Raw genomic sequence first — 18,444 nt, forward strand, 5'->3', positions numbered from 1 at the left:
GAAGAATCTTCTACCGAGTCTCACTGGGGCAGAAATAAAGGCAACAATGAAGAATAATGAAGGATGAATGATGATTAGATTCCATACATGTTTGATTTTAATCAAAGATATTGAACATGTTGTTAATGATGCAAAAAACATGTGGAAGGGCATCTATCATCTGCAAAAGCCTAGTGATGATCCTATAGAAATCAAGGATGATGAAAGTGACCAAGAGGATGAGGAAGATGATAATACTCCCTTGGTCATAGTAACTAATAAAGATATGCAAGAATTGATGAAGGAGAAGGAAGAAGAGAAGAAGAAGGAAGAAGTTGAAGAAGAAGACAAGGAAGAGGATGAAGAAGATGATCCAATGAAGATTGCAACACAAGTCATTGCTTCCCTTCCTCACTCTCCACCTAAGGCTGCAATATCATCAGGTTGGAGATAGCTTTAGCATGATTGGCCACATCAAAAATATCATCTACTCCTGCTTCCCCATAGCTCTGAGCATCATCTATGGAAGTAACCATTACTTCATCTACCAAGCTGCAGCCTTCTTCATTAGCACCTGAGAAATTAGTCACTAGAGCATCAACTATGTCTACCTCCTCTGATGGATGTACAGTAAGTTCTATAGTTCTTTCTACAATTTTTTCTAATCCAATAGTAAATATTCCAATCTATACACTACCTGTTTGTACATCATTTTTGGGAAGCACACCAATTTTGGATTCACCTGGTACTTTTCTTAGCTCTTCTCTAGTTGCACCTATTCAAATATTTTTTGCTAGTTCATCCATGTCAACTATTGTTTCTATTTCAAAATACAAGGAAGTAAGCACAAAAGTAAAACCTAAGATTCTTCTGAAACTTTTGCTTACTAGAAAACAAATTGATGAAGACATAGACTTAGATAAAAAAAAAATTTATTCCAAAGATAGACTTGGACAATACCTCAACCAGAGAAATGAGAATGGTTAGTTAGCTTCTAGAGAATAAGGCAAGGCAGAAGCAACTCATAGAAGAGAGAGATAGAGAATATACTATAATAGAAAATGCTAAAAACATAATTATTTGAAGCTAGTGGTCTTGATGTCGATTCATCTCAACACATTTTTTTGCAATTAGAAGAGGCTATAAATAAGTTCAGTGAGGACACCTCTGGGCAAGAGAAGCTCATTGAAAAGGAAGAGAAGAAATTTGATAATAAAGTGCTTAAGCACATTGCAATAAAACAAGTTGAATTAACCTCAATTTTGAGCAATCTTGAGCAAGCTTTCATGAATGTAACATCACTTTTGGAAAGCTCTGTGATGTTGCTGAGTTCATAAAGGAAGTCAAAGAAAAATTGAATAAGGTAGATGTGGAAATGAAAGATAGCGCTCAAAAGTTGTAGCTTGACCATAGTTCAAGTTCATCTCATCACACTAAGGTGGAATTTTTGTCTGAAATGTAGGTAGAGTTACTCAAAGAATAAGCTAGAATCCAGTCTACACTGATTGACATCTAGAATATGATTCTTCCAGTCATGGATCAAATGCAAAAACACATTGCCTGTTCAAAAACATTGATTCATGACAGCAATTTTTCAATAGCAGATCATATGATTGAACTTTCTGCAAAAGTCCAAGTGGCTCTCTCCACCTACAAGATTTTGCAAGACAATTATGATAAGACATTGTCTCTTATTCTCAAGGTACACTCAGATTTTCTCTCACATTTTGGTGTCTCAATTTAAATTTATTGTATATACATTCTTTAGCATTATTTTCAAAAAGGGGGAGATGAGATTGTTGGTAGGGGGAGATAAGATTGTTTTCATTAGAAATATGAGATGAATAAGGAATAAGTAAGACATTGTATAGATAAAAGCTATGCATACCATATGTATGGGGGAGATATGTGAGATATGTAAGATAGGTAAATAACAAAGTAAATCAAAATGTAAGTTTTGATTCATAAGTGTTTTTGTCACTAATGCCAAAGGGGGATATTGTTGGTATTATGATTATTTTTTCATTAGTGACAACACTTACTCAATTCGGTATGATTACCAAGCATCAAATGGTTACCTTGTAAACTTAGCAGTTCAACAGTTTACACCAAGCAGATAGTGGCTACTGAGCAAATACAGACAACGTGAAGTCCAACAGAGTCTACTGAGCTTGTCAATATCTACCCTGCTTCACAGTATCTACCGAATAGATAGTTTGTGTCATGAAAGATTTAGTGTCTACCAAGCAATGAAAGATTCAGTGTTTACCAAGTGAAGCAAGGTAAACTTAGTGAATAGTATCTACCAAGTGACACTTCATCTATCGAGTCACCAGTGGTTACTGAGTTCAGAAATACATCGAGTGATTAGTATGGACCAAGCCTTCACTTCTACCGAGTGCATGACGATGCCAAGTAATGCAGTGGATGCTGAGTATCAGAAGGTCACCGAGTCAGTTCTATGAACCCAAGTTATTTACTATTGGGCTGACTCTGTAATGTATTTTTTTACTTGTATCTTGGCCAACCTTGTAATTTTGTAAGTTTGAAAGGTATATATGTAAGATGTATTGTAAGATATTACATATGACGAATGAATTTATGTATGATGCATGGAATGAGAAGGAATTGTGAAGTAATGTGAAGTATATGCAAAAGATTATCTATAGTAGTTCAAGGTACATATCAAGGTCAATTTAGAGATTAAAAAGTTATATCCATTACATTAGGTGATCAGTGCATAAGGGATCTTATCAGCAATCAATTGCAAGAAAATCCACTATTTCATCCTAATAGGTGAATCAGGTTTTCAAATCCTCTAAAAAGGTAGACTTAACAGTCTTTGTACAAATCTCCTAATAGAGTTCATACTTCATTGTATGTTTGAAAATCCTCTAACAAGGTGAACCGAGCAGTCCTTTGTGCTCCTAATAGGGAAAATCACCATAAGTGGTCAATGTAATCCTTGACAAGCCAACTTTATACTGCAGTATTGAAGTTTTGTGGGTATCATCCCCACCCCAGTTTTACTTTGTATTCAGAAGGTTTTTGGGTCACCAAATTATTGTGTTCACTTGTGTAATGATTTTTTTATGTTTCAGAACTAATGCATGCAGTAGCATAGATCAATGTATGAAAAATTAATAAAAAGTTTTAAGGTTATTGATTCACCCCTCACCTCTTAGTAACCTATCATATCCTAAATATTTCCAACAACTGGTATTAGAGCATTTGTGGTTCTTAGGATAAAGTTTGATAGCTTGAGCAGAGATCTAAAGGACAAATGGAGATATTTAGACTTGACAAGGTAATTGAAAATGAAAAGCTAGATCTGGAAATGGCCATGGCTCAACTCAAAGAAGCAAAAGAGCATCTTTCCCAATCCCTAAAAAGAAGGAAGGAATTTGCAAGACAAATGATGAACATCACTATATTGAAGAAAAGATTGAAGACCTTTTACCATCAAGTAGTTCAGATAAAGCCAATGAGGTGATCAAGGAACTCCTAACAAAGAATGGCTCTCTACAGGAAGAAGTAAGAAGACTTAAAATAGAACAAGAAATCCAATCAATCAGGCTATGTGAAGTTTTGGAACAAAGAAATAAGGAAAATGAAGACTTGGAGGCAAGAAATAATCAATCCAATTACCATGAAGACCTCATGGATCAAATCTCTGGAGCAAATGAAGAAAATAGGATTCTCAAAGCACAGAATGAAAGAATAAGAAGTGATCTAAAGAGTGAAAGGGAAATTAATGAAAGAAAACTAAGAGAACTAAGATGTGAAAAAAAAAATTTTAAACTTAAAAAGTGACCTAAATACTGAAAAGAAAATCAATGAAAGAATGATGAAGTCACAAGAAGACATGAATCAACTGATTCAGCAAAATGAGCAGAATCTTCATAAGCAAAAAGACAAAGTAGGATGTGGATACAATGAAGAACAAGGTGAATCTTCCAAGAAAGGTGCAAAAAGGAACTTAAAACCCTCATGCAATCATTGTGGAAAACCTGGTCACACATCAAATAGGTGCTACAGTAATGGAAAAGGAAAATTCAAAGGAAAGTGCTATAACTGTAATCAACATGGTCACAAAGCCAATGAATGCAAGGAGAAACCAAAATTTGAAGGTAATTGTCACAAATGCAAGAAGCATGGTTAGAAGGCATTCCAATGTAGATCCAAATCATTCAATCTAGCTAAAAAACTTGTTAAAGCAATATTTTGATGGGACTACAATACCTGGTGCAGATGTCATTATTGTGGAGAATATGGACACGTTTGTATAAACTTTACAAGACATCACCTAAGGAAGAAGGACACTATTGTAAGGTGCTATACATGCACTAAACTCGGTCATATAGCTAAAACCTACATGAATATAGGAAGAATTAAAGATGAAAAGAAAGCTAAAGCTGATAACATTCAGAAGTAGATGAGACAACAGTGGATTCCTAAATCTACTGAGCAGAATAGTTCAAATGATGGTCGTGCCACTCAAGAAATGGGTGACTCCACCATTTCCAATTAGATTCATAAAGGAAGATCTAGAACTATATCATCAAGCTATATCTAAAGCAATTCCAAGTGAAGAGAGAAAATGATCCAATCAGTATTGCAGGTACACCAGGATCATAGAAAAGTTATCTTTCACTGAGTCCATTAGACTCTACCAAGCAAAGTTGTTAAAGACTTTACCAAGCAAGGACATCAGTAAAAGGAATTTTGTTCATCTATCAAGTTGATACTTATGCCAAGTTAGGTTAGTGGATGATAGTTTGTCATGCACTATGACAACATGGTACCTAGCATTAATGGTGAACTCTTCATCAAAATGGGTAGAATTCAACTTCATTTTCATCGTATTCTCAGAGCTAAAAGATTTCTAAGAGCATTCAAGTGATTTTAAAGCAATTTTGAGCGAATTTGTAGATAAAGAAGTTTGTTTGAAGATTTCCATCACCTATCGAGCAACAATGGGTTTTGCAAGCACAAGCACCAGCAAGGCGGAATGTGAATTAGAAATGTTGGTCAAGGGCATAGAGTGGAAAGTAGTGAACTTCAAGTTGGTTCCCGCAGTTGCAGAGGCACTAGACCCTAATGGCATACAGTCGAGAATTCCAGCAAAGGTACTTTTAATCAATGATACCCAAACTCAATTCAAATGTTCAATTCAAGAAATACAAACCCTAGAAATGGATAGTGCATTAGAAGAAATGTGTGTTAGTGGCTCTTTGAAACCTGAGCACAAACATCTGGAGACAAAAGGGTTGACCCACATCTCCCATTTGCCAAGAAGCTTTCAAATAAAATGGATTAGATACATCCTTAGTCATGTTCACAATGGTTAGTTATGGTTGGAACAACCCATATTGATCACTAAGAAGATGATTCACAAGATTACTGGCCTTCCCATACTCAACAAAGCCAAAACTACCAATACCCTAGGTCGGGATGAACTACAGAAGAAAACCCTAGCCAAGTGGGATGACATAGGCTTAAAGATTAGCAGTGTTACTAACGTTGAGCTTAGATATGGAATTCATGTGATAGCTCACAAGATTTATAGTTCAAGTTGATTGAACAGTGTGCTATGTGAGGTTGTAGACCTAGCATTTAAGGCTGTGAAGAAGAATTTGGAGTATGACTTGTTTGAGCTATTGCTAAGGCAACTAAACAAGAACATGGATAGTATTAGATCATCCAAGAATAACCCCTATAAATTCAAATCATTTCTGACATGTTTATTCTTCTATGTACAAAATTCTTTCCCTCAAAAGGTTTTGTTGTATGGAGAAAGGATGTCCCTATTCTATATCAGATTAATGAGTTTATAGCAAAAATGGGTGTGAATTTTGACAGTATAATGGACAACTATTTTGAGGACTTCAAGGAGAGGATGAACAATAGGTTCATAATCCCTCATAAACTTGTTGAATATTACAAAGATGATGTTTTTTTTATGGTTGACTATAAAAAAGTATATATTCAGGCAGTCAGGCCTTGAGTTGCATGGGTAAAACCTGTACCTTATGAGGTAAACATTGATGAAACCTTCTCCCGTAATTGCTGGTGTAACTCATATATTTTTGCATTCTTGATATGCAGATAGTTTTCCTTTGTTTTCCAAGTTAGAAAAGTATTTTAAATTCCATCTATAGTTTCCTTTTTGTAAACTTTACTGACATGATTTTCTATGGTATCAAGTTTAAGCTACGTCTTCTTTGTTATCTTTGTGCAAATCTTACATCTGCATTCTACAGGAGGCTCACCATTAATTGAATTGGCCATTGGTTCAATGAACTAGTACTTTTCCACCCATTCTAATTGAAAATTCTTTTTGGACAGATCTCGGCAAGATCGTCAATCTTTCTTTGATTCCAATTTTATTTTCCCCTTTTATGCATGAGCATGATTTATGGAAGCACTTTTGGTTTTCTCACCCTATTGGTTTGGAACCAAATCCAACTATATACTATTAGTTTGTGACTCCCTACTAAGGGGAAGTGCCTCCAAATCATGTTCTAGTTTGTCCTTAACTGAGATATCTGGTTCACCAACTTGAACTTCTTCAATATGGTTTGAGTCTCCAACTTGTGATGAATCTCCTTTTTCAATAAGCACTGAAGGTCTAACTTGTGAATCTTTTAGGTTGCCAACATTTCCACCACCAAAATATGCTGATATGGTTCTACATTTTGGTAATGGTTTCCTCTCTTGGCTTTCAGGGATCCTATTAGAACCCCTATTACCCCTCTTGTTTGACATTACAAATTGATAAAGACTGCAAAAATAAATCAACTTAGTTGTTGAACAAAAGATTTAAATAATGATGAGTCAAAGACTATGAATAGTGATAGTAGACTACTTAGAATACATATAATAACAATAATATGTTTCATTCTAAAAAAGAGTACTACTGCTATGGTACTATAGTGTATGGTACTACCCAATATAATTCACAAACCTATAAGCTATCTTAGCATGTGAGATGTCTAGTCACTAGTGGACACTAGATAGTAAAACTTAAAAGAAAACTAGTACCACTATACCAATACCACTTTCGACATAAAAAATAAATAAAAATTACTTGCCTTTTACAAAAACCATAGTCCATGAGTCAATGGGCCATTCACTTAGCACTCAAAAACTTCAACAACAATAAGAAATGCCAATCTCCAACTCTCTAGACTAGAAAAGAGAAAATTGTGTAGAATAATATTATCTTATAGTCCAATATAGGTTGGAAAATTATGTGGGATTAATAAGTGGGAATGTCAAATGTGGGCAAAATGCACCTTCCTATGGAAGCCCACAATAGGAAATAGTTGGCTAAATAGGGCTGGTGGTTGACACATGTCAACAAAATGGTAGGTGATGCCCAACCCAATGTAAAATTATTTGGTTGTGGTAGTGGTGAAAGAACATGAGCCAATAAGAAACAACATGCAAAGGATGGCAAAATGTTTAAAGTAAATGTATCCAAAATATATATTGTATTAGCAATTGGACCAATATTTTTTACCAAACATGTGATAACTAATGGGAAACTACCACGGATGTTAGACCCAAATTAGATAAATATCTAGCAACATGGTTGACCTACATTGCATGTGCTATTCAACAAATGACAATCAACCCATGAGACGGGATTGGCAAATGGTGAAGATTCACCACTAAAGTAATCTCTACATCATATGGCCTTTTTTTCTATAACCCTATCAGCCCATAGTGAAAATGGTAGTTTGGAATCACAAGCACTCTTATTTTCATTTAATATCATCTCAATGATATTCAATAAACTCTTTTTACTTAATTCTGCCTATCCATTTTCTTGAGGATGGTATGGTGATGAAGTGGATCTAGTAATACCATACTTTTCATAGAAAGTTTTGTATTCTTTAGATCTGAAAAACATTGCATTATCTGTGACTATTTTCTCAGAAAAGCCAAACCTAACAATGATATTATTCAAAATAAAGTCCATGACTACTCTACTAGTAGCTTTTCTAGTAGGGATTTCTTCTACCCATTTTTTGAAATAGTCACTAGCTACTAGAATCCAAGCATGTCCTCCACACAACTTATTTGGAATTTCACCTATAAAATCAATTCACCATTGTAGGAATGGTTCTTGCACCTCTATGATTTCAATGGTAGATATCCATAATACTTTAACTTACCATTGAATCTTTGACAAGCATCACATTTTTTCACAAGTTTATATGCATACTTTAAAAAGAGTGGGCAACCAAAATCTTTCTCTGATTACCTTGTGAGATGTTTTCTTATCCATTTAATGACCTTCACATATTCCACATGTATCTCATTCAATATTGTTATTGAATGTTCTTGCTCAACACACTTGACTAGCACACCTCCCATACTCCTCCACCATAGCTTCCCACTTACAATAACATATCTCATAGCTTGCAATTTTAAGGTTATCTTCTGATTATCATTCAACCCTGATGGAGCTTTCATATATTATAAATAAAATATTATCTCTTTGTACCAATCATAGATATCTATATCACATAATCCACTTCCACAATCATCATCTTAGCATGTCGTTTTCCTCTTACCAACTTAGTAATCTAGATATCTATGTTAAATTCTTGGATTCTATTGATCCATCTACATCTTCTCCCTAAAAATTCTTATTGTGAGAAGATATCCTTCACTCTAGCACTAGGTATAGAATCAATCACAATAGCTCCCATTAGATAGCATCTAAATGCCTTCATAACCTTGACCAATTCATTGGCCTATTTTTTATTAATTTCATACTTTAATTTTGTAGCCTACAAGGATTTTCTAAAAAATGCTATGGGTTGTTCATATCCATCCTCATTCTTTGATAATAAGACTGTTGCAATAGTATGGAATGAGGAAAAATAAAATATGTGCATTGGAATGGAATAATTAGGAACCCTTAAGATAGGAACATCTATTATTGCTTTCTTTATCTTTTGGAAAGCCATACTTGGCTCATCATCCCATCTAATTTTAGAACCTTTCTTTAACACTTTACAAATTAGTCTACTTATTTTTGTAAAATTTGTGACAAACCTCCTGAGAAAGTTGATCTGCCCAAAGAAAGATTGAATTCCTTTCACATTCTTAGGCTTTTGAATTTTATCTATAGATTCTATTCTTTTTGGGTCTATCCTAACTCCTTTTCCAACCAAGTGACCTAACAATTTACCTCCAGTGATAGCAAAGGTACACTTCCTAGGTTTCAACGAGATATCATATTTGAGAGCTATGATAAATACCTTCTCTCGATACATAAAATAATCACTTTCATTCTTTGAGTATCCTATTAAATCATCTTGATATACCACTAGAAACTTATCAATTATATCTGTAAAAACCACATCCATGGCTCTCTGAAAATTAGCACTAGCATCCCTAAACTTGATCAATTCTTCTTGTAACTAAATGACTAACTAAATTTTCATCTCAATTGATGAGCAATGCCTTATCCATTGTTACATAGAGTCATATTATTAAACTTTGATATATTTAATTGACTTGCAATTAAATATACTAGCTATTAACCCTAAATCCCATTCTTATGATATCCCTCTTGTATACTTAGAAACCTTATCAATTCATAGAAGCATTTACTTAATTGCTTGAATAAATGGCAATAATAAATTGACATACAACCTATCCAAGCTGCATTAAACTAAAATGAACCTTGCTTATTTAGCCTCAAAGTGACAAATATATGAAAATGAAGACATAATTTAAAGACACAGATATTCAAAAAATTCTTTTGTATTAATCTTACTGAGAGAAATATACATATCTGATACAAAACTTAGAATATAGCTCATAACTTAACAAATTTATCATTCAATGTCTACTATATTATCAAAATACAATTTGAAACAACATCTATTTGACATAAAATCTGGACTGACTATAAATAGCATAAGCACTAAAAGAAAACAAAATTTAGACCCCAACTCCACATGTTAGAAATCATTTTATAGATAATGATTGCAAGAATCTATAGATGGGAGTACACTTGTCAAAATTTGATTAAAAAAAAATACAAAGACATTTCAGATACTTTCTTTTACAAACATTCTTTGCACTTGGAGAAAAGTGGGGAAGAAGTTCCAAAATAGGTAGGTGACAACTTTTCTTTAGGTTTATCCAAGATGAGCATGTGTGCACTTTAACAACCTATCATAGTCACTAACTTCTCCCTATTTTGTCTCTTCTACCATCCAGCTGTGATTCCTAACTGCTTCCTATGGGAAAAGCTTTAAATTCTCTAACTGCTTCCCACACATAAATTTCTCTTTTTTATTGGCCATTCAATGCCTCTAACCTTTTCCAAATTATTAACTACCTTATTCCACTTGGCATGTGTTACGTCTCTTGACTCAGTTACAAAATGGTTCATATCAGTTTATTCTTTAAAAAGAGAATCAATTATATTTTTGAAGACAATACCATTTGTATCACCATAAAAATTAATTGTTACTCCTCCTAGAGTTAGTATTGAGTCAAAATAATTTGACCACTCCTAGTCTTTCAACTTATTTTCAGCATCCAAAATTGGTGGGATCTAAGAATCAATCACCCCTATCAAAATCTTCTATTTATTCTGCACAATTTGTAGCTTATGAGTAAAGAAACCAATCAATTCTTTCATTGTCTCCAAGCATTCCTTTGCTATGAAGATTTTATTAGATAAATTTGGCTTCTTTTCCATTAACAGAATTAAAATTTAAAGAATTTTTTTGTATGGCCCCCATTTATTAAAAATAGGTGATAGCCATAATAGTGCTTCATTGCATATATGCTCAGCATTCTGTAGAAAAATGAAAAGCCTATGTGCCTACTGAGAGATCTTCTTCATTATGTCTATCATGTGGCCTATCATACCTTTTAGAATATTAGTTATTATTTCATTACCCTACTATGGAGCTTCAACATCTATACTCATTCTTTATGGCTCAACATCACTCTGCACTTGGTCTGTTGTTTGAGTTGATGTTTCTTAAGTGGTCTGTGCTGGTTGCTCACTCCTGATCTCTACTCTACTTTGTTCTACTACATTGAGCTATTATTTTAATGATGCCACTTCAAATTTTAGCTCCTTGGCCTTTAATTCTAGCTCATTTATTTTCTACCCATAGACATAGCCCTTTTTGATCTCTTCCTCATACAATTTCCTGATATTAATGTAATCATGGAAGGTCTTGGCTAGTTTAGTCTCTATTTCTTCAACCTTGGCCTCATTCATAAATGAAAAGTGTTTTAGGGCATTTGAGATTTCTAAACTAAAATTACATTGCATGATCCACACTATCATGTTGCCTTGAGTAGTATTCTGAATATCCATCAACTTTGGCTTATTTGTTTCAAGTGCTATGCTCTATACTACTAAGGACTTAGAAACTATGTTAAAAATTGATCCTCTTTAGAATCCATCAACATCAAATGTGTCATATAAAATTGAATTATGTTGTTTCCTAATCTTATTAAGTATGAATGCTTGCTCAAAATCCCACCAAGGCACTAGAAGCATTCCACTTCTTTGCACAAGGTCTCTAGCCTCTACAGGATTCATCTTCTCACTCTCTAGATCATATGCATGAAGTTTCCACTAGTTCTTAAATTTTCTCCTTAGATTCTTTGGGCTTTGAGTTTTAGGACCAACTCACTCTGTTTTACTCTATACAAGAAGCTTTTGAATTCAAAAGAAATAGGGAATTTATCATTTTCCATAAATTTTTTGGCTTGGACGATCTTGTCATCCAATCTAGTTGCTATAAGTTGCATGTCAGTCAAAGAATTCTCTACTACTATTACTCTATCTTGCAAGTAATTTTTCCTTAAATAAGTAAAATATTATTTTTTTCCAGGCATTAGTTGTAGTGTCCTCTGTTTTACCTTAGCAGGTATTTGGGTCACCTTCTACCTTTTATTTCCCATAGTAACCCATGAAACTTCTACTGTCTCCTCCTCTTCAACTTCCAAGACTATATCAGATTTAGGGGAGTGAGAGTTTACTCCCCCTTCTTCACCTATTGGTTCTTTAGGTGTTTTTGCTATGATATCACTATAATTGTCTACCATTTTTCTTAGCCTATATGGGTATGGGACATCTACGTAGAAACCCTTAAAATTTGGGTTTGTCCTCTTGAACTCATTCTCCATCTTGATGATGTCATTGAACTTTCTTATTTTTTCTATAGCTTCCTCTTCAACTACAATGTTTGTGAAAAAATCCTCAAGGGGAACCTTCTTGGTATTAGGAAACACATAACTCTCAATCTCCTTCAAAGTATTTCTTATGAAATTCTCTTAATCATACATTCTGTATGAGGTAGTGGATAGGTTATAATTCCTAAGGAAATCATGGATTTGGTTGATATATTCTTTTCCAATTGAAAAGTCTCCTATCCTAAAATATCTACACAAAAAGGTGCCTTTATGCAATTTTGGTCCTAAATACTCTCTATATAACATGATTAATTTCCACAAGAATGTTAGAGTAATATGATATTGTCTTATTAATTAAATCATTTTTATTTAATTATCTCTAGTTTACTTAAGCTAAACTATAGGCATATGATAATTAATTAGTTTATTAATTATTATTACACAACCTAGGTTTTACTTGTTAGGGTTTTGATCTCCTTTTATAAAGATTGATCTTGTTGTAATTAATTAATTCAATTTTGATAATAGAAATCTCTCTTTTTGCTCATCAAGAATGTCTCATCTATGGATATGACAATTTTAGCCTCCATAGCTTTTTCTTCTCTCTTTCTATAATAGGCGTTTGCATGAAGGTGATTCTTGGGAGATGTGGGGTTTATCTTTCATCAACTTCAACATGGTATCAGAGCCTATTCCAGTGGTGTAGGTTATTTTCAATTTTGGTTCTCTTTTGATGTATGTTTTGTTCTATTTTGCATTCTTGGAGACATATTTTGAGACATTCTATTTTCTAGATTCTACTCTAGGCACATCTCATTCATTTTTATTTTATTTTATGCATTCTAATTGATATCTTGGTTGTTTTAGGTTAGGGGATTGATTTTTTTATTTTAGATAATTTTTCATGGGTTATACTATCTATTGTATTAGCCTTATGTCTCTTTTGATCTTTATTGACATCCTTTGGTAGTATTTTTGCAAATGCATTGAGATAAAGTGCCACTTTATTTCATTTTGGGATCTTGCACATCTTTGTGTTTTGTTGTACTCATAATACATTATAGGTGTTTACACTTCTTTTGCACACTCAATGTTCCTAATTCTTCTTTCTACAAGAGATATTGTATCTAGTTTCAATGTTCATGTCTTATCTCTCAGCATTATATGGGGGTTATGTTGGTTTAATTGCTTTCTTAGTTTGATGGAGTGAGATATGTATTCAATATTTGATCCTATGTACTAGGTGATTGTAGTGGCTAGATGCCTATGCATTTTTGTGAGATGGATGATTTACCATATATACATTCTTTCATTCCTATTTTTGGGGATGATGAAGATACCTTTGATCTTCAATTGATTTTCTCTTCAGACTTAGTCTTCTCTACCTAGTCATATTCTATATAGTGGAGGTTTTGTAGATCAATAGTTTGGCATGTTTGTAGCTTCGTGCTTCTATGGTGTTTTTCATAATCATCATTTTGTTTCTATCTTCTAGAACATTTTATTTCCATATCTTTTTGGAGTAGGGTTTTTCAATGTGGTTTTTGCTATTTCTCTTCTTTACAGAGATTTGGTTATGCTTGGGTACCTCATCAGGCCTTGTTGTTAGAACCCAAATATGCTTTCAACAATAGTTTCTATGTTTTTAACTACTCCCTAAGTTTATCTTAAGGGAGGGGGTGTGTTAGAGTAATAAAATATTGTATTATTAATTAAATCATTTTGATTTAATTATTAAGTCACTTACTATCTCTACTTTACTGAAGCTAAACTTTAGACATATAAATATTAAATTATTTTATTAATTATTATCATGCAACCTAGGTTGTAATTGTTAGGGTTTTGATCTCCTTTTATAAGGATTGATCTCTTTGTAATTAATTAATTCACTTTTGATAATAGTAATCTCTCTTTTTGCTCATCTAGAATTTCTCATCTATGGATCTAACAATTTTATCCTCGATAACTTTTTCTTCTCTCTTTCTATGACAAGTGTTTGCATGCAGGTGATTCTTGGGAGCTATGGGGTTAATCTTTCATCAACTTCAATAAAAAAATTCAATGATTGCTAGCCTAGGAGGGATAAATTTTTGCAATACATGAAGTGGTTGGGGACATGCAAAAACTCTCATGAGAGAAAAGGTTTGGAACAAGAAGATATCACCCCAGTTGTGATCTAATCTATTTTTTCTAGGCAAACAAGTTGTTCTCAACAAACTCTTCAAAATTTCAGGGGCTCTACAGAAGCTAGGATCTAACATTCTCATTATTACTACACTAAAATTATTGAAAAATGGAATAGAATCAAAGTAATGGTAAAATCTATCCCATACCCATGTCCATAACTATATTGACACCTCTCCATTCTCATTAGAAGTCTAATCAATGAAATCTAAACTTATATATCCCACATTCTTGTATTAGATAAGATGTATCAACAATAAATAATGGTGGAACTTGAATTTCCCCAATTCTCTTTTTTGTGCTAATTCAATCTACCCTCACATATTCTCAATGATGTAAGCCACATAATCATAATCCACATTGTGGAAGGGATCTTGCACATCCCAAGCTATTTAATGTACATTGATCCATACATCATATCAGATCTATCCCTTCCAACTACCTTATGGAAACCATGCACAATTAAAGTAGTTTTTGAATTTTCCTGAAGGCATCATTTTATCTGCCTTCTTAGGATAATCTCCCATATTTTTGAGGTCCATGGGGATATGATGAGGAATTACTTTTCTAGTGTAATAAATTGTATTTCTTTCAAACTTCTCCTGGACCTCATCTATATCTAGTGGGGCACTCATCCGACCCTCTAGTCGAAAAGCTTCAATGAATGAAGCATGGTCTAGTGTACATAGAATACTCATATTATGCATGTGGAATGATTGGTTGATATGTTATAATATTGATTAGGGCTTTCACCAAATCAACATCTACATGTACCTCTGGGAATAGTAATTTTGCTAGTTTTTTCCTCCCTAGGTTTTAGTTAGGGATCTTTTCAAACCTATTATTATAAAAATATCTAAACAACTCATATCTTTTGACACAAAAAATTTGCATCTCTGCAAAACACATATGGGTCTCTAAAATCATGATCATTTTGTTAGAATTCTTTAGAATAACTGAGAGTGGGAGTGGGGGGGGGGGGTGTGAATCAGTTATTCAAGGTCCAAATGCCCTATTAATACCTTTTTACTACTTTTAATGAATCCATACACTTTTCATCCATCCAAACTTAAATCAATCATATAAGCAAGTTACAATAAACCAATATGCAAAGATAAAACATCCAAGATCAATACATGACACAATGATTTATGTGGAAACCCAATTCGGGAAAAACCACCAGTAACATGCTACTTGATTCTCACTCTTCTGAAGTGATGCTAGTTCTTCAGTACTTCATGCTTTTATGCTTGACCACCTCTCTCTTTTCTTTTTCATTAACTTATGTATTCTTAAATAGAGATCTGATTTGCCTTTGCCACTCAATTCTCCCTCTCCAATTTTAGGATTTCAAAAATGGATTGGGTAGGATACAATGTATCTACCCCATATCTTGTTTTCTTCTAGAAACTTTGCTAGTTGTATCCTTAAAAAAAAATGTTCTACATGGTGTTCTATGCCACTAGCTCATCATTCTTATCTTCCTTTTAATTCAAAAATTTATAGATAACAACCTTGTTGGCTTAGATTTGGTGAATCGTCAATTTTCAAAATAATGTAGCAACTCAGCATCATTGAGTTATTGGTGCTCGACACCTCTGAGTTACTCGACACCTATACCTACTTGGCACTTGGTTCTACTCGGCACTTGATAAACTCTGTGTCACTCGACATCTGAACTTTCTCGGCATCTAAAGTTTACTCGGCATCTAAAGTTTGCTTGACAACTGAAGTTTACTTGGCATTTGAAGTTTACTCGACATCTAAAGTTTACTCGGCATCTGAAGTTTGCTCTGCATCTAAAGTTTACTCGGCATTAACTAGGAATTTGCTCGGCTCTTACTAGCTTGCTCATCCCCTTCTCTAATGAACTTAGTTTGAGCTTTACAAAAGACTTAGCTAAAACCTTAACTCTTTGATATGTTTTAGTGTGCCCATTCTTTGTATCTTATAGTATGTCATCAAATACACTTTTTCATCAATGGCTTAGCTGATCCTTGTACTTCATTACAACATCATAACTTCAACCTTTCTCTAGGTGTTCTAGTTACATCTTATTGATTGCCTCCACCTTGACAATTAACTAATTGATAGTATTTGGATCACTAAAGCAATTGCCATTCCTGCAAGTAGCAAGTTCAACATCAATGACAAAACAATGATTAAGGACATTCTTTACCAGTTCCATATATTATTCCAACAACTTTTCTTATGATCATTTCAATCATTTTCAACAATCTCCCTCTTTGGCATTGATGGCAAACCAAATTGATCAATTAATCAACTTAGTTACCACCAAGATTGTATACGTTGTCTTGCTGTATTTGTACTACTGATCTCATATATCTCCCTCTTTCATATATATCTCCCTCTTTCTTTGTATTGATCAGATTTTTTCATATTTCTCCCTCTTTGACATAAATTCCAAAGACGTATCATCTTTATCATGCAAAATATAAGCTTTGGCTTCTTGTTGTTTTTCTCCCTCTATCACCATGCTTGTGACTGGTTTGGAGTTTCTGCTCCTGCTATCATCCTTTGCATCAACCTGTTAATATTTCAACAATTTATTCTTGTTGATGCAAGGCAACTTCCATGTTGCCTTAAACTACTTGAGTTAGAGGTATGACCCCCAACTTGCCTCGTAGATATTCATAGGCATCCTTGGGCAATGGTTTGGTGAAAATATCTGCAGTTTGTTCCTTTGTGTGAATGTATTCCAATTTTACTTGTTTGTCTTCTACCAATTCTATGACATAATGATACTTGATTGCAATATGCTTGGTTTTTGCATGCATCACTAGATTTTTGGATATATTTATAGCACTTGTATTATCACAATACAATATCACAGGTTTTTTTACTTCTTCTTTCATTCCATTCAATAGATGTGTGAGCCATACAATGTTTGTGCAATTGACTGCAACTACCACATATTCTGACTCTACAGTGGACTGGGATGTACATGTTTGTTTCTTGCTAGTCCAGGTAACCAGCCTTTTGCCTAGAAATAATGCACCTCCACTTGTACTTTTTCTATCATCAATGTTTCCTCCCTAGTCTGCATCTGTATATGCATTGAGCTCAAATTTTCCATTCTTTTTGTAGTATAGACCAAAGTCATCAGTTCCTTTAAGATATCTCATTATTCTTTTTACTGCTATGAGATGATTTTCTTTAGGATTAGCAGAGAACCTAGCCACTATTCCAACTGCTAATGCTATGTCTGGTCTACTATGTACAACATATTGCAATTTTCCAATCATGGATCTATACATTGTTTGATTGACTTCAGCTGACTCATCATTTTTGGACAGCTTATTTCCTGTTGCCATTGGTGTGCTGACTGGTTTGGATTCCTCCAATCCAAACCTTTTAAGAATTTATTTAATATATTTTGATTAAGTAACAAATATTCCATGTTTGAGTTGATGTACTTGCAGTCCAACAAAAAAATTGATTTCTCCAAACATAGGCATCTCAAATTCATGTTTCATTTTGTCAGCAAAGCCTTTGCAAAGTACTTCCTTACCACCAAACACTATTTCATCCACAAAAAATTCAAATACAATAATGTCTTTACCTTCTTTTGCTTTGATGTACATGTTGTTGTTATCATCAGTTCTTTCAAATTCAATTTGCACTAGATACTTGTGAAGTCTCTCATACCATGCTCTAGGTGCTTGTTTCAAACCATAGAGTGCTTTATGTAGCTTACACACCATATCCCTATTGTTTTCATCAACAAAACCTTCTAGTTTTTCAATGTAGACTTCTTCTTCTAGTATACCATTTAAGAAGGCAGATTTTACATCCATCTGATAGACTTTAAAATATTTGTAGGCAGCATATGCAAGTAAAGTTCTTACTCCTTCCATTCTAGCAATAGGAGAAAATGTTTCTCCATAGTCTATTCCTTCTTCTTGAGCATAACCCTTGCATACTAGTCTAGCTTTTTTTTTGGTAATCTCACCATTCTCATCTAGTTTGTTTCTGAATACCCATTTTGTGCCAATCACATTTTTGTCAGTTGGTATGGGAACCAAACTCCAGGTTTGTTTTTTCTTATTTGATCAATTTCTTCTTCCA

The sequence above is a fragment of the Cupressus sempervirens genome, chromosome 1 (genome assembly GCF_028749045.1).
Source record: "Cupressus sempervirens isolate cs-2001-9-10 chromosome 1, ASM2874904v1, whole genome shotgun sequence".
NCBI lineage: Eukaryota > Viridiplantae > Streptophyta > Pinopsida > Cupressales > Cupressaceae > Cupressus > Cupressus sempervirens.